The sequence below is a fragment of the Triturus cristatus genome, chromosome 2_2 (assembly GCF_964204655.1).
Source record: "Triturus cristatus chromosome 2_2, aTriCri1.1, whole genome shotgun sequence".
NCBI classification, from domain to species: Eukaryota; Metazoa; Chordata; class Amphibia; order Caudata; family Salamandridae; genus Triturus; species Triturus cristatus.
In genome coordinates, this window is record NC_140582.1 from 240,775,879 (window position 1) to 240,794,723 (window position 18,845).

Sequence of the window (18,845 nt, forward strand, 5' to 3'; positions counted from 1 at the left end):
CTCTTTTCTTTCATCGTCAGATGATGATGGATCATCTCTACGTAGCGCTGCTACATGAGAGGTAGGCTTTATTCTAAGAGTTGCTGGCAGAGTGAGAGGTGCTGGAGCAACAGGGGTGGCAGGTTGTGGTGGTGCATCCTGTTGATTAGGGGGATGTGGAAAACTCCTCCGATAATCTGTAAGCATGGTCTGGAGGTGTTGTACCAAGGAAACAGAAATACGTGAAGTATCCCACTGAGGTGTAGGGTCGGAATAGTAACCGCAGGGTTGGTAATGTTTTGGAGTTGGAAGATAGTACTGCTGATGATAATGTACTTCCTGCTCATAATCCTCATCTTCCTCCTGACTTTGAACATTTAGCTCTGATGGGCTGTGGGCTGGACCAAACAGGCCACCGTCATCATCAGAATCCTCAATATCCAGCAGGTCACTTGGAAGCAGGGGTGAGGCCTGGCTGGGTGAAGTGACTTTGCGTCGTAAAAAGGTTCTGGTGACCTTGGAAACCTTTATCATCGTCGACGGTGGGCGATGTAGATGTAATTCTATGATGTCGTTCATGGAACCACTGTTGATGAAGCAATCGTCAATGGGGCCGTCGTCGAATAAAGCGGTAGTGGGAACATCATCGATAGGAGGTTCTTGGACGGGCTTGTCGTCGACGGAGGCTTTGGTGGGGACTTTATCGACGCCTGAATCTTTGTTGAGGAGATTGATGCGCCAATGGTGGACGGCATCTTAGTTTTCGCCATTGACGGTTTCGATGACAAGATGATAGTGCTAGTAGTTGTCGACATTCTCGATGTCGACGGTGAGGGCGTAGTCGAGAGTGATTTTGAAGCAGATTTATACTTTTGGACAGCTCAACAGAGGAGGTATGAGGGCGAGCCTTAACCTTGTCAGATGGCGTGGATGAGCCCAGCAAGGATATTTCTGAGGAGAATTGTGTTTTTCTTCTCCTTTTTCTTGAAGCTGTGAGGCTGGTGAGAAGCCTTTACAGATTTTATGAGCTCCTGTGATGCTCCATCATGGGATCTAGACCTTTTGTGAGACATAGACGAGGTGTCACTATCCTCCTCATATGATAATTTCTGGGCTTTTGTTTTCTGAAGCCACATGAGTAGCCTCCCTTCCCTATCCCTCATGGTTTTTGAGGATAAAGTGTGAAAAGTCTTGCACTCTTTGACCTCATGCTTGGGATGAAGGCAGTAAATGCAGTTCTTATGTGGGTCAGCCACATAAACTCTCTTCTTCCCAAAGGTCTTACATGGATGAAAAAGGCCTTTTTGTCAGAAATAGTAGAGTAATAGTGTTGGAATAGCTTTCAAATGAGAAAACTGAGCAGAACTCAGGGTGACTCCCTTCAAACACGACATGTGGTGAAAATCTGAGGAACTCAGCCTCTCTAGGGAATGTTCTAGAGGGTGCTACAACCTGATTGGTAATAGCTAAAGTTTGGCCCTTTTTTAAAAAAAGGAAATAGATAGTCTATGACAGTTTATGGCCTACTGCCATTTTAGCCTATGCTAATTTAATACATACTGCTTTATTATGGTACCGTGGGACACCCACTTCGATGACGGAGGATGATTCAAGCATGTGAATCTATGAAAGATCCAATACCGGATAACATAACATATAGTAAAACATTCTCACAAATCCACGTAAGCTATAACGTTGTATGTTTCGGTTGTCAGATTTACATTAATTCTTGTTGTAGGCAAAAGTATATTTGCAGCACAGCGGGCAAATATGAGCTCGAGCATTAGATCTTGAGGGAGGGCAAATAAACACCCTTTACTTTGCTGCTGTGTTTGTGTCAGTGCGGGAAAAATAACTATGTCTATTTCCAATACGGGGAACCATAATAGTTATCTTGCTAATGTGAAAAGAGATGAGCGGTTTCATACTCTGGTCTCTGCTGTTGCAGTCTCTGTGTCAGATACAGACAGTGCGAAGCCAATTACAGGTTTTTGGTTTACATTGGAACATCGTGGCCTGAGTAAATGATGTTAGCCTCAAAGGTCAGCGGCCATATTGAGTGTAAATAAGATAAAATCACATCCAATTAGAACAAGGAGAATTGTAACACTTCCAAAACAAGTTTGTAAAGAAAAGTGCACATGGCTTTGGTTCTGCATCATGGGAAATGTAGTTGCATTTGTAAGCTGCGAGCCATGCTGCTAATACTGTAAAAATAAGTCTCATGCACAATAACAGCGCACTTTTTACACATAGGAGAAGTAGTAAAAAGGTGAGAAAATTACACAAGCGCTGGCTCTTCCCAGTCGTGGGGGACTCGTGCAGCTACTTGGGTGAAGTTCCTCTCAGGCAGCAGCTTGAAGTGCTCTGCTGCCCCAAGAAGCTCTGTACTCACGATGAGGATGTGCAGGGTCCAAGGGTGTGCCGGACATGCAATTGGCTGGCAAAGTAGCCACGGCCTTCTCAGTGACCGGTCACCCATTTAAAGAGTGCGCAAACACAAAGGAAAAATCCTTCAGAGAAGGGATACCGTAATAGAACAATACTCCAGGGGAGGAGTAAGACATGAGAAAGTGAGTCATATAACCGCAAGAAACCACAAAGAAGAAAGCTTTTCGGAACGACACACACTTTAACCATTCAGTAGCGAGGTAATGCCCAAAGTCTGTAGGAGTGACTACACCATAGCTCAGGGGTAATGTCTTCTCAATCTGGTGGCACAGGCTCCTCTGGGACAAAGGTTCGAATCCCATCAATGCTGGCAAAGCTTAAGGCGGAAAAAAATCAAGCAGTTTTTAGCTTCCTCTCTGGTCTTTTACAGCTAGATGGGCCAAAGTACCCAGTGTGGATGGGAGGCGGTACCAGCCATGTGGTGCTCCTAAGGAGTTATAGATCATATCTTGTTTTTCTGCCCAGCAGATGAGAGCAGCAGGCGATGATGGATATTACCGCTGTGCCGGTCCCTAGGCACTAGAGATGGCCAGAATGGGAACGCAAATAGGCCCTGGCAATTGAGTCAGGCCAGCGGCTGGGGAGGAGGGGAGCGCGTGTAAAACGCTGCAGCGTCTTTTTGTTACTGGGGGCCGGTATTATAACTATGCTGCAAAACCAGCCCCCCGTAACAAAAACGGCCCCCAGGGGTCTAAAACCTGCCCCCGTCCTGGCCACCCACCGGTGAAATGACTGGTGTCTGCTACGGCCAGTCTGGCCCTGGCACTAGAGAATACCAAGTTACCTTACGATACTGAGAACTGATCTCAGTAAGGTATTACATTTTGCACTAACACGTTATCTGTTGACTAGGTGGAAAGTTAGAGCATGGTTGATATAGCAATGTGATAACCTGCATTTCCTATGCTCAGTCTTGGATCCTAACGCATGGCCCTCCTGCTATTTCTCCACATCCTACACTACAGTGCACCTATTAATTAACAATCTTTTAATTATTTAAAATCTGTTGTACTTATAACCCTCAGAACTGTAATGTGTTTTATTGGAACAAAATTTATATTCTTAAATATTTATGCTTTATACTAAATACTGTCTTTTATGTGGTTTTATGGCCTTTTGAGCCGAAATAAAGCTGAATTAAATTGAATTCAGCATGCCTCGCAGAGCAGCCCATGCATGCTGCTAGGCTCCACCTAAGAAGGTGCATTTTGACTCACATTTTGCAGCACGCAAGTCATTATGGAGGCTCTTGTACCAGTCTCTATGTGATTTCCAACTGTGCATACCTCCATTAATTGTTTCACAGTGAAAATAATGTTCCTATACCATCCTTGCCGTTTGTGTGCCGACCTCTCCTACATGATTACTGCCTTCATCTTTCACATATGCCAAGAAGGCATGATTTACAATTTGGGTTCATATGCAACTTATCTACCCTTCTTCATCCAGTGATTCATAATGATATACAAAGTTATTCCTTGTTTCAAGGATAAAGTTTGGCCAAAGCAATGTGCCTTTACATTTATTCTTGTGACTCAGTGTAAATATTTCAGGATGGCGGATTAATGTAATAGTCTCTCTATTCTCATTAACCTTCTGCATCAAACCAAAACTGGGGTGCATCAACAAAGCATCGGTTTGTTGAACGTTGGATATTAACTAGGTAGTGCTTTGCCATAGGCGTTCTGCAGGCCATGAATAAAGCCCAGTAAGAAAGTGTCATGTCTGCTCACAGTGCCTCAGTGGAATGATGGAGAGGAGGGTACGTTACACCAGTGCTCGGGATCTCTTTCTATCCAGACATACACGAAATCCAGCTCACCAACCAGGCTCAAGGAAAGCCAAGGTACAAGGGAAGTAAAAAACCCTGAAGAGTCAAGATCCTCATAAAAGAAAAACTGCTTTATGGCCCGTTTTATTCCTTCGCATCTTAAAAAAGACATAATTGCATGACTGCTTTTAACAAGAGTAGCCCATCAACCTCCTGTCTCTGCGCTGCTCCCCTGCCTGGCTCCTCGAGACCAGGACTAAGCTTCCTAGTCCCACAGCCTCCTGTTCGTGCCTGCAGTCCCTCCACTGCCTCCCACTAATTATTTGCTTTTTAATTTTATTTAACTCTATTTAATTTGCCTGGTAATTTTCGGTTATCTCTTCCATTTATTTAGTAGTTTAACTGCTTTTGTGCTGATATTGGTGCTTTGGTTTCCCCTTGTGCTGTTGTTGTTTCACTGCCATCCTGCCGCTTCTCACCCGATCTCCTGCCTCCCGCTCAGCCCCTCCTACCCACCGGACTACTTAAGGCGGCCGTTGAACGGCCACGCCGCTGGCGCGCTGAAAGTGTGCTAGTGCAAGCCTGTCTCTGCCTATCCGTGCCTGGACCGCATCCCAGCACCAGGCCCTCCCACCATTCACCACTACACCACCAAGGACCTCCTGGCCCTAGACCCTGGACGCCAACTACTTCAAAGCCTCCCCGCAATCTACCAAAGGACCCTTCACCTGCCACCACTGCCGCTTCTCCTCTTGCACAGGACAACTGGATATCACTGAACCTCATGCGTACAAGACCAAGCACATCCCAGCACCACTCCAATACATCCTGCTAAACGTCCGCTCCCTCTTCAAACATGCCATAGACATTTAGGACACCTTCACCATCCTCTCCCCGACGTGGCTTTCATCACAAAATGTGGCTCAACCCCAGTGTGAACCCCAACATCCCCACCGCCACGCCCATTGGCTACAAGATCATGCACAGAGACCCTGCAAAGAAACACGGTGAAGGCATCGTCATAATCTTCGAGGAAAACATGCAATGCACCATCACCAATGACGACCCCACACCCTCATGGAACACCTCAACATCCGACTACAAACTGACGCCATGACCACGAAACAAGGCAACCTCACCACTGGGACCCTGACCAGCCTTCTGCCATGCCATCTCCAACCTCATCTCACCCCTAGACTACTTAAGGAGGCGGCTGCGCCGCCACGCTGCTGACGTGTGGAAGGCGTGCCAAAGCTTGCCCATCTGTGCCCATCCGTGCCTGGACTGCACCAAGCACCAAGCACCAGAACCCCTGACCCTCCCACCATCCACCACTACACCACCAAGGACCTCCTGGCCCTAGACCCTGGGTGCCAACTGCTTCACAGCCTCCCCGCGATCAACCAAAGGACCCTTCACCTGCCACCACTGCCGCTTCACATGTTGCACAGGACTACTGGCCCGCACTGAACCTCACACGCACAGACCAAACACAACGCAGCACCACTCCAATGCATCCTGCTAAACGTCCGCTCCCTCTGCAAACAAACCATAGACATTTGGGAGACCATGACCACCCTCTCTCCCGACATGGCCTTCATCACGAAACGTGGTTCAACCCCCACCACAAACCCTGATATCCCCACCGCCAAGCCCATCGGCTACAAGATCATACACAGAGACTCTGCAAACAGACACGATGGAGGCATTGCCGTAATCTACAACAAACCCATCCAATGCACCATCACCAACGATGACCCCACACCCTCATGGAACACCTCAACTTCCGACTACAAACCGACGCCATGAGCACGATAAAAGGTATCCCTGCCACCGGGACCCCGACCAGCCTTCTGCGACGCCTTCTCCGACCTCATCACACCCCTGGCCCTTCACCCCAACCCCCACCACTGTGTTTTACTGGGCAATCTCAGTTTCCACATGACGACCCCAACAACACCAACAGCGCCTCCATCCTAGAGAACCTCAACAACACTGGCTTCACCCAACTTATCACCGAACCCACACATAAAGCCAGACACACACTTGCTGCCATCTTCGCCTCCAGCGACGGACTCCAATTCACCCACGCCAGAGAGCTCACCTGGACCAACCACGTGATCATCGACTTTTCCACCTCTAGCAAAGCTCAACATACAAGCAACAAGAACCACAGTGCCACCCACCACAGTTCGTGAAAAGTCACCAAAATGAAATGGACCCAATCCCTCAGCACCACTCAACCCTAAACCTTATCAGATCTCAACCAGGCCACCTAGAACTTTGCCACCTGGATTACCAAATGCACCAATGAAGTCGCCCCACCAAAACCAGCCAAAACCAACAAAGCCACGAAACAAGCCAGTTAGTATACCCCAGAGCTCAGAACCACTTTTATTTTATTTATTTATTTATAACCACCAAGCAAAACTGCTACCAACTCAAGAAGCATTGGTGAGCTTCCAAGGGCACCTCTGGTAGAGTTGCCCACAAAGCTGCCCTTAGCTACTACCATCGGCACATTAAGGAAGCATCAACACTGTGGCCAACTACATGAAGGAACTATTCAAGATTGTCAAGGAATACACCAACCCTCCAGCCACAAGGAACATCATCCACCTCTCCCAAGACCTCTGCAACTCCCTCTCGGACTACTTCCACAGCAAAATAGCCATGATTTACACCAGCTTCGACCCCCAACAAACCACCCCCAGCCTTGACAACCACAAGCAGCCAGCAATTACCAGCCGAACACTAACCACCTAGTCTCAAATCATGGCTCAGACCACCTCTACCATCATGTTGTCCATCCCCTCCGAAGCCCCCACTGACTCCTGCCCCACCATCTCTTCAACCTCAGAATGGACCCTATTGGTATAGAGCTCACCAGCATCCTCAGCACTGCCATCTCCAGAGCAGCTTTTCCAGGCGTATGGAAACACAAGGAGGCCAGACCTCCTGCAAAAATCCCTCAGCCAACCCCAGAGACCTAAAAAATTACAGACCAATCTTCGTGCTCCCCTTCCTGGCCAAAGTACTCAAGAAAGCCATCAACCAACAGCTCACGACTTCTTAAAACCCAACCAACTACTCGACGCCTCAGAATCAGGATTCCGTGCCAACCACAGCACCGAGACCACGCTGATTACCGCCACAGATGACATCAGCTCTCTCCTTGACCGCAGAGAAACTGAGGCTCTGATCCTCCTAGATCTTTCCCCTGTGTTCAACGCTGTCTCCTACCACACCCTCATCAATAGAGTCCACACCGCCAGCATACAGCCCTCAAATGGATCACTTTCTTCCTCTCAGGAAGCACACAGAACATCTCCTGCGGCGTACCCCCAATGATTAACCCTCAGTCCCACCCTATTCAACATTTACATGACCCCACTTGCAGTCGTCGTCAGCTTCCACAGCCTCAACATTATCTCCTACACCAACGACACTCAACTCATACTCTCACTCACCGATGACCCTACCAACGCCAAAACCAACTTCTGCAGCACCATGGCAAATGTAACCAATTGGATGGGAGACAGCTGCCTCGTGTTCAACTCCGACAAAACAGAAGTACTGATCTTCGGGAAGAACACCTCCATATGGGATCACAGCTGGTGACTAACACCCACAACGACAGACCACGCAAGCAACCTCAGCATCATCCTTGACAGTTAACTAACAATAGAATGACAAGTCAACGCAGTTGGCTACTTGTGCTTTCACATCCTCTGCATGCTCTGCAGAATCTTCAGATGAATCCTCATCAACACCAGAAAGGCCACCATGCAGGCCCTCATCACCAGCCGCCTAGACTACAGCAACGATCTCTGCATCGGAATCTCCACTTTACTCCTCAAAAGACTCCAGACCATACAGAATACAGCTGCCAGAGTCATCCTGGACCTCCCCAAATGGTCCCACATCACCCCCCGCTAATAGACCTCCGCTGGCTGCCCATCCAGAAGAGATGCTAGTTCAACCTCCTCACTCATGCCTACAAAGCTCTACACAGCCAAGGACCAGCGTACATCAACCATCGACTGAAGTTCAACCTGCCCGGAAGACACATGCGCTCTGCCGCACTCACCCTTGCACACACCCCTGGCATCCATCACAGCCGCATAGAGGGCTGCTCCTTCTCCTACATTGCCGCCAAGACCTAGAATGCCCTACCTCTCCACCTCTGTACAGCCACCTCCCAGGCGGAGTTCAGAAAGAAGCTCAAGACCTGGCTTTTGGGTGGAGACACAGCACCTCAGTGCCCAGATGTCCTAAGGGTTGAAAGTGTGGGCTTTACAAATACTGATTGATTGAGTGATTGATTGAACAAATATAATAATGCATCAATCAGCAATATGTGTGAGCTCCATGCTAGAGTTATGGAAAACACATACAATAACAGAGCATTGAGCACACACTAGTGCAAACTCTGTCTATCATTACACCCATTCGTTTTGGCCATCTCAAACTCCAGGAACAAGAAAAGGCACAAAATAGATCATGGAGCAAGTTACCATTAAACTTGTTTCTCAGATTCTCATCTCTTTAAACAACTAAATAGCAAAGTCTCTTTCTTGTCTGAAGTGGCATGCATACTCCCAGAAACATCCACAGTACTTGGTGACGAGACACAGAGTGTGACCTACAGTCTTTGTAGTCATAGCTAACCACCTATTCCACATACTGTCCGACAAATGATATTTTAGTTTCATTTTAATCTTGGCTAAATCGATGTGAGGACCATGCATGCCTTTTTTTTTTTTTAGCTGTGTAACTTCATGTACGTCAGAGTTATAGAGATCAGTTTGTGCCAGAGGGTTCTCGACACTAATTATAATCTAAGGACAAGAAAGGAATTGAAGATGGAGCCAGATTTTCACAGGTTTGCGATATTCCATGTGTTTCTGTGGGGAGTGTGGAGGTTTCCAAAGATGGCCTCATACAGTGAGCTCTGTAAGAGGTTTCAATTAATTTCAAAGGCCATGCTACCACCAAAGCAACTGTTCCTACGCACCACAGCTGCAGGAGCACTATCCCTACCCACCAGTGCTGCAGGAGCATTTTGGTTGTCACATTCACACTCTCTATACCTTGAGATTAGGCCTGGGCGGTAAATTCCGTTCTGTTCGCGGAATTTGCGAAATTTGGGTAATTTCGCGTTCCGCGGAGAACGCGAAATTGCCCAAAAACTGCGTTCCGCGACTTCGCGAAATTTTTTGCTTGTTCGCGTTCTCAATATGCGTGTTCGCGAGATATTTCACCCCGAGCACGCAAACAGCGATCGCGAACAGGAAAAAAGTATCGCGAACAAATTCCGCGTGTTCGCGGAATTTCTGCGTGTTCGCGGAGATTTTTTACCGTTTCGCGGAGATTTGCGTAACGCGATTACGCAAATTCCGCCCACCCCTACTTGAGATACTTTCATCCTTGGAAACTGCTGCTTCTGTAACCCCTCATCCATATTTTATATCTTCTTCACTCTAGACAGCTCTGGAAAAAGATGAGACACAATTGTTCACATTGTCCCAAATACCTCTAACAAGCAATGGAATGAACAAATCTTAAAAAACATAAAACTCCTGTGGCAACTTATGATATGGTTTAAAAGGCACTGTTTGAAGAAAACACACCTGTGTTACGTTTCTTCCCTAACTTTTCCAACAATTGTATTCTCTTCTGACTTTAAACAGATTTTTGCGTCAAAATCGTTAACCTGCGTATTTTCCTCCTGTCATTAACACTAGAAAGGTCTGTTCATATGGTTGGTGCTTTCGCTAAAAAGTAAAATCCAAAGTTAAGCACTAGGGGGCCCATTTCCCATTCGCAAACGGGCTGATTCTCAGAATCGGCCCGTTTGCGTATGGTAAAAAGCCTTTTGGGATGTATCATCCCAAAAGGCCCTCGCACAATAGGGAATCGCAAAATTTGCGATTCCTTATTTTGCGAAAGCATTTAAGGAATCACAAATTGCAATTCCTTAAATGCGATGTAAAAAGCACCCAAGTTGTGCAATTTCTCCTTAAGAAATCGCAAATTACCACCAACTTCAGGTTGGTGGTAATTTGCGATTTCTTTGAAAAATGCACTTTTTTGAATTTTTCAAAGTGCCATGTAGCGCACATACATGCCCATAGGGCATGTATGTGTGCCACATGTGCACACATGCACATTTCAGGGGTGCAACAGGGTGTCCTTTTGATACCCTGGCACCCTTGAAATTGCATTCTCAATTTGCGATTCTCTGATTGAGAATCGCAAATTGAGAATGTCTTCCCATTCATTCCTACGGGTCTCTAGGCCCGTAGGAATGAATGGGGAGGTATTCCTTAATTGCGAATCACAATTTGCGATTTGCAATTAAGCAATATGAAGGATTCGCAAAATTATTTGCGATTCCTACATACATAGCGTTTTGCGATTCTCAAATAGCGATTCGCAAAAAATCGCTATTTGAGAATCGCAAAAGAACATTTTGATACATATGGCCCTAGATGATTCAAATCTGTAACTTATAGGCAGGCTAGTTCAACATATAGCATTGGCAATCTAGTGCAGGTGGTTAAAGCACCTGCTACAGAGATCTGAATACAAACTGGCAACAGGATTGAAATATCACAAAGTTTTAGAGGGTTAATGTCGTAGAATGGTACTGCATGTAACATACAGGTCATGTGTGTAAAAGCTAAATGCATAGCCTGAAGCACTCCAGCATTTTTGTAGAGGCCTTTTTGTAACCTGCAGGACAGAAGTTCTTACACAGTTCTGGTGATAACTAAGTGCTTCCTGGCTGGGAAGCATTAAATTATGTGACATTATGTGAAATTATGAAGAAAAAGCAAATTATGCAACATAATGCAGCACATTTTTTTATAGTATTACTTCATTATTTTATCATTTTTTACATATGGCAATACTGTTTTAGCAATGGTTTTGCATTATTAGCACTAGTTTAACAGTCAAATACAGAAATAGGCAACTGAAAGATGACCAGTTAACCTTTATGAAGAGCCTTCTATCTGCGCACAAACACGTTGCAAACTTCTTAGTAACATTTGGTCCATTAGAAACATTTTTTTTTTAAGTCTGCAGATTATGCAGCTGATGATGGATTATGTGGTAAATGCAGCAAAATCTATAATTATGCGTGGGGGAAAAAGTAGCGGAGCAGAATCGCATAATTTCAGTGCCCCTGGGCATAAATTTAAATCATTTTGGATATAATTGAAGTTTAATTTTTGAGGTATTAAGTTTGTTAGTAATTTAAACATAGTCTAAAACCCAACAAAATCATATTGCGGTTTGGGATGTATAAAGATTCATTTTGGTAGGAGTGTACACACACACATCTATGGATACATTGCATTGATTTGGCAAATCATATTAAATTATGCCATATGTGTATATACTTTTCTATGCTTTTACTGAAACAAAAGTTGCGTCATATACTGCATCAAACAATTCTGCTGTCTCTCCTACTTCTTGCTCTATCCTCAGACACATTTCCTTTAGAATTCATTTTAGAGATCAACTTGTGTGTAGGGTTTATGCTTCGCTTGGTGGCTGGCTTTGATAAGTAAGGTGTGGCTGCGTGTCCTAATGTGCGGATTCCTCACACCTACTAAAGAATGCAAGTCTTGTTAAATGACAATACTAATTACTCATGAACTGACTCAGTGGATGCCTGAGTCCTTCTTTCGGGTTGAAGTTTCAAGGACCAGAATCCAGTTGAAACAAGCATTTGCAATGCAATAGGTCTCGTATAAATGAGAGTTTAAGCTATTGGCAATGCAATAGTTTAAACTCTAGCAAATGCAAAACCTATCCCGTATTATATATGAGAGCACCTTCAAATGTGAATTCAGCACGCCTGCTATACAAAAAAAAAATAACGAATTTGATTTAACAGAACAAAATGTTGCTTTATGTAGAATAAGAATCTTGCCTCTTGGGGGCTGTGGCCAGGAAGGCACCATGAACAGAAGCTTCGCACGGAGGTTCCGCTTCTGGTCTGGCCCTGCGTCTTATTCTGCACCTGTCTCACAGCTGTTGCCCTCCACGGCTGCCCCGGCTTGCTCTATGTGCCGGGGGGTACTATGGGGCCCGCCGTGACTGCTGTTGGAGCTGAGACCTCTGGCGGCCACAGAGTTGGGACTGTGGCTGACATGGTAGATAAGCACTGCAGCTGCAGGCCCCAGCACCATCTGAGGTCATTTCGGTGATCCTTGGCGCTGTAGTTGCCCAGCCATCTGGCAGCCTGTTGATGTGCCCTCGAGTGGCTTCCTGTCCTGAACTGGTGGTGCGGTGATACGCCGGGGCTGCCGCTGAAGCCATTGACCGGGGGTCTGCAGTTGGTGTGGCCTTAGCGGTGTGGCCAGAGCTGAGGGCCCCAGCATATCAGGAGGTCCTGGCCCAGCATGAGGCAGCCACAGGGACTGAGGCCACAAGACGGGACCACTGGCACGTCCCTGGGAGGCTCGAAGCCATGGACTCCATCCGGGAGTAAGTGCGCCTCTCCTCTTCGCAGTGTGTGCATCTGGAACAGCGAACGCACCTTTGGCCAGTGAGCGACAAGCACCGCAGCCGACCACCGATGGGGGAAGCAAGGCCACTGCTGAGCAGTGTGCACCTGAAAGAAAATAGTGCTCACCGACTACATAACGCCGACCGTGTAACACCGCAAGTAAAAGGTCCAGTCGTTATGGGCAGTCACAAAAGGAGACAGTACGGTAACAAGGAGGGACTAAGAAGCCTCATATTGAATCAGAAGCCAGCGTATACCAAGGACAATGACACCAGCCAATAAAAAATATGGGTGGAGAGTGGGCAAGGGTTCCACAGCATTTCAACATCATACCATACTACAGCATGCCTCACAGAGTGAGCAGCGCATGCGCGCTGCAACGGTAGGCTCGACCTAAAAAGCCCAAAAACCTGTGGAAGACTTGGGTATCACACAGTGCCGGGTCAGCAATTAACATTCTTGATTGTGATCAAACACCAAGCAGGGGGCAATACTATTTGTGTGAGGGCTGATTACTGTGCTCATTAAGTTTACAGTGTGACACATTTTAAACGAGCTCGTGCATACACATTTTTTAATGAAGCAGTGTTAGAGTCGGGGATCTCTGGTTGGCGCAAGGTTGCCCTTGTGTCAAGCAGGAACCCTCTCCTCCACGTCAGGGCGCAGGATAACCCCTTGCGAATGACCCTTGCTCACCCTCTAGGTGCGTGGCGTGAGCAGCCAAGGCGATTCCTCAGGCGTTGTTGGTTAAGCACTTACAATCCCACACACAGTAAATACATCAATCCCCCCAGAAACGGACACCAGACTTGGATATATATAAAAATACGCTTCTTTATGTAAAAATAGGTATATATATCTCAGCAGACTTATCACAAGACCAATAACGTTTTCGCTATGCCACCAGGTTATAAAGCAGGCAAATGTTCTTTGTTCGTAGTTTCAAATAGATACTTTGCAGTCTCTTGCAAATGTCACTTGTGGTTCCAGTACTTACAGAGATCGACTCCTGTGAACGGGGAAATAAGGCGTTGTGGGCCCCGAGCCCGATACTGGAACCTCTTCCGTGATGTGGAGAGTCGGCACAGGTCGGTGCGACTCTCAGCTTGAGAAGTGGTCTTGGGTCCTCGATCAGCGGGTGTGGGCAGGTAGGCAGGCGCGGCCCGCGACCCTCAGCACGGCGGTGCAGGGGGGTCTCCACAGCGGGGGCGGCGCGGCCTGAGATGTCCGGGGATAGCGAAGCGGGGTCACAGGGCACAGTCAGTGCAGCTGGATGACCCGGCGTAGATCACAGTCGTCGGACGGCTTCCGGCGGGAGGGGTGATAGCGCGTTCAGCGCGCTCCAGTGGCAGGCGGTGACAGGGGTGCAGGCGGCCTAGCCCGGGGACAGAGAGCGGCTCAGGACGGAGCGGGGCTCTCACGGGGTTACGGCAGGCGAGCTCCTGAGTGTCACGGCCCTAGGAGGGGCGATGAGGGGCGCAGTCTCTTTTCCAGCGGGATGCCCACACGGCTCGAATCGGAGGACGAGCAAAAGCACAGAGAACCCACTGGTCCTGGGGTTCAGTTCAGGGGGCAAGCTCAGATCAAGCCCTTGGAGAATGTTTCAAGCACAAAGCAGCAAAGTCTTTTCAGTAGTCTCTTCCTCTCCTTTCTCAGCAAGGCAAGCAGCAGGCCAGCTCCTCCAGCGTCTCCTTCTCCTTCTAGTCGGGCAGAGGTTCTTTGTGGTAAAACAGGATTCTGATTTCTTAGGAGCCAGGCTCCTACTTTTATACCATGATTCTTTTGTTCTTTAGCGCCAGGGGGCCTAGGCCTGGCTCAGTCCAGTTCTGGAGCACTTTGTTATGGTGACTCTGCTCTTTCCTTTCAGCAGCAGGGCAGAGACATCAGCCGCCCCACAGGGGGCGGCGCCGGCTTTGTGGTGGCAGAGCACAGGTCTATTCAAGAGTCAAGGTGTACTCCTCCCACCCATCCTGGTGTCATCTCCCGGCCCACCACCTGGCAGCCAACCTGTCTCTGGGGATCCCCCCACCCTGCTCCTTACTGTTGCTAGGCAGAACACACACACACACAGCAGAGGCGGACTGAGATGGTCAGGTCAGTAAATACTAACTTTCTAAAAGTAGTATTTACAAACCCAGGATATTAAAATAAACTTGACTACAAGAAGTATTTTATTATTCTGAGTTCAGGCATACTAAACTTGACACTCTACCATGCTCTCTGAGTCCACTGGGGTCACCGCGTTGGCGTGATCCCAGCAGCCCATTCTGGCCTATGGAGAGCAGGTAGCCTTCAATAGTGAAGAACGAAAATGGCTGTAATTCACTACTAAGACATGCCACACACATCAGGGCATGTCCTACCTTATGCCTACAATGCACCCTGCCCTTGGGCCTACCAGAGGGGTGGCTAATATGTAGGTAAGGGAAGGTTTAGGGACTGGCAAGTGGGGGCACTTGCGCAGTCAGCGCGACGGTCCCGGACCGCGCACAGGGTCTGCGGTGGCAGACCCTAGACACATTTTACAAGGCCGCTTCCTGTGGGTGGCGCAACCAGCGCTGCAAGCCCACCAGCAGCATTGGCATTCACAAGCCCTGGCACCCCTGGTGCACTCTACTGGGGACTGACAGTGAATCCAATAAACCAATCATGAACATCAATTACAGGTACACTTTACCTAGGGAGCACTTGCACTGCGGCACGGATTAGCCGTGGCGCAGTGCCCTGAGCGGACAACACCAGCAAAACAATCGAGGCACACCATCAAAAAGTGGAAGGGAAACTCACGCCAAGGTGCCAGGTCTAACACGTGTCCCCTCCAGCTGAAATGTGGGGAGAACTACCCTTGCCCAGGGGGTTCCTCGTCACTAAGGCGGAAATACCTGGACAGACCGTCAGCGTTGGCGTGATCTGTACCAGGACGGTGTTCCACCGTAAAGTCCATACCCTGTAGGGAGATGGACCACCTCAACAGCTTCGGGTTCTCACCCCTCATTTGCATCAACCATCTGAGGGGCCTGTGGTCCGTCTGAACCCGGAAGTGAGACCCAAACAAGTAGGGTCTTAGCTTCTTCAGCGCCCAGACCACAGCAAATGCTTCTCGCTCAATTGCACTCCACCTACTTTCCCGTGGAAGTAACCTCCTACTGATGAAGGCTACGGGTTGGTCCCAGCCCTCCTCAGTCATCTGTGAGAGAACAGCCCCTACACCATGCTCTGAAGCGTCTGTCTGCACTAGGAATTCCTTGGAGAAGTCAGGGGCCAAGAGCACGGGCGCCGTGCACATGGCAGTCTTCAGGGTGTCGAAAGCTTTCTGACAGGTGTCAGTCCAAATCACGTTCCTGGGCTGCTTCTTGGAAGTCAGCTCTGTCAAGGGGGCAACAATCGTTCCATAGCCCTTGACAAACCTCCTGTTGTACCCAGTGAGCCCCAGGAAGGCCCTCACTGCGGTCTGCGTCTTGGGGGGTTCCCAAGCCAGGATGGTCTCAATTTTGGGTTGCAAGGGTGCCACCTTGCCACTCCCCACTTGGTGTCCCAAGTACACCACGGAACCCTGCCCGATCTGGCACTTGCTTGCCTTGATCGTGAGGCCTGCTCGGCGCAGAGCCATCAACACTTCCCAGAGGTGGCGCAGGTGTTCGGGCCAGGTGGCACTGAACACTGCGATGTCATCCAGGTAGGCGGCACTGAACGCATCCAGCCCAACCAGTACCTGGTTGACCAACCTCTGAAAGGTGGCAGGGGCATTCTTCATCCCAAATGGCATGACTCGGAACTGGAAGTGCCCATCTGGTGTAGAGAATGCTGACCTCTCTTTGGCCCCATCGGTCAAGGCGATCTGCCAGTACCCAGACGTTAAATCAAACGTGCTGAGGAACCGGGCAGCCCCCAGCCGATCAATGAGCTCATCAGCTCTGGGGATGGGGTGCGCGTCAGTCTTCGTTACTGAATTGAGTCCTCTGTAGTCCACACAGAACCGGAGTTCAGGTGTGGCTCCCGGCGCAGCAGCTTTGGGCACAAAGACCACGGGGCTGGACCAAGGACTGCTGGAGGACTCAACCACCCCTAGCGCAAGCATTTTGGAGACCTCCTCCTTGATGCAAGCTCTGACCCTGTCAGTTACCCTGTAAGCCTTGTGCTTCACAGGTAAGCTGTCTCCTGTGTCCACATCATGGACGCACCAATCTGTGACACCAGGAACCAGGGAGAATCTGTCGGAAAACTGCCCCAGCAAGTGGCGGCAATCTTCCTGTTGTTCGGGCGTCAGGGTGGGTGAGAGGTTAACTCCATCCACTGACCCATCTTTCTCAGAGGCCACTAAGAGGTCAGGAAGAGGCTCGGTCTCCTCTTCCATTCCATCATCAGTGGCCAGCAGCATGCCCACTTCAGTCCTCTCTAAGTGGGGCTTAAGGCGGTTAACATGTAGGACCCTCAAAGGGTTCCTGGGAGACTGCATGTCCACCAAGTAGGTGATAGGACTTTTGCGCTCCACAACCTCAAATGGACCTGTCCACTTATCCTGAAGTGCACAAGGCTCCACTGGGGCCAAGACCCACACCTTTTGTCCAGGTTGAAGCTCTACCAGAGTGGCATTCCGGTCGTACCACCGCTTCATCTCCTCCTGGCTGGCTTCCAGATTTGCCTGAAACGCCGAGTCTGGTTTCGGAAGGCCAGCATGTAGCTGTATACATTCTGGGGAGGTTTCCTGGGAGATTGCTCCCAGCCTTCCTTTACCAAACTCAGAGGTCCTCTTACCGGGTGACCATACAGAAGCTCAAAGGGGCTGAATCCTAGAGACTTCTGTGGCACCTCTCGGTAAGCGAAGAGCAGGCATGGCAAGAGGACGTCCCACTTACGCCTCATTGGACCGTCCAGGCCCATGATAATGCCTTTGAGGGTTCGGTTGAATCTCTCAACCAACCCATTTCCTTGGGGGTGGTAAGGAGTGGTGAACTTGTAAGTTACCCCACACTCCTTCCACAGGGATTTCATATATGTGGATATGAAATTGGTCCCCCTGTCGCTCACCACCTCTAGAGGGAATCCCACTCGGGAGAAAATTCCCATCAGTGCCCGTCCCACCACGGGGGCCGTCACTGTCCTCAGAGGGATGGCTTCAGGGTACCGGGTGGCATGGTCCACCAAGACCAGGATGAACCTGTTGCCCAGGGCTGTCTTGGGGTCCAGAGGCCCCACAATATCAATACCCACTCGTTGGAATGGCGTACCGACCACAGGGAAAGGTTGCAGAGGAGCCTTGTGCTTCCCTCCGCTCTTACCACTTGCCTGGCAAGTCTGACAGGTTCTGCAGTAGGAATCGGAATTCTTGTGCATTTGGGGCCAGTAAAAGTGGGTGACAAGCCTGTCATAGGTCTTGTCCATCCCCAAATGTCCTGCTAACGGCACATCATGAGCTAGCCCCAGTAGGAAGGTTCTGAACTTCTGGGGTACCACCAGCACACGGGCTGACCCAGGTTCAGCAGCCTTAGGCTCGGAATACAGGAGGTCACTCTCCCAGTACACGTAGTGTGTTTTGGCCTGAACACCATTGGCCTGGTCTGCAGCCTGCTGCCGCATACCCACGAGAGAAGGGCATTCTTTCTGCTCCCTGCAGAATTCCTCCCTGGAGGGACCTCCTTCTTGCTGCCAATGGGTCAGCTCAGGCAAGTCTCCCAGTTCGGCAATCTGTTCCCCGTTAGGCTCCAGAGCATCCCCCTCAGGGTCTACTTCCTCCTGGGCCGTGGGAACTTCGGGGGCCGGTTTCCCGCGCCTCCTGCGCCTTCTCCCTAAGGCCGGTTCCTGGACCTCTCCCTAAGGCTCCAGGACCCTCTCAACACCCCTACTGGCTGCCATGGACCGGGTGGTCACGCACGCCCAGTCGGGTAGACCCACCATCCTCAGATGCGTGGTCTTCTCCACCTTTTCCCAAGGGGAGCTCTCCAGGTCGTTCCCTAGCAGACAGTCTACAGGCATGTCAGTTCTCACAGCGACTTGTAGAGTACCAGAGACCTCCCCCCACTCAAAGGGAACTTGAGCCATTGGACAACGACTCTCTATGTTGTCAGCATTGACAACCCTACAGTAGGCATTGGGTACAATCTGCTCTTGAGACACCAGGTG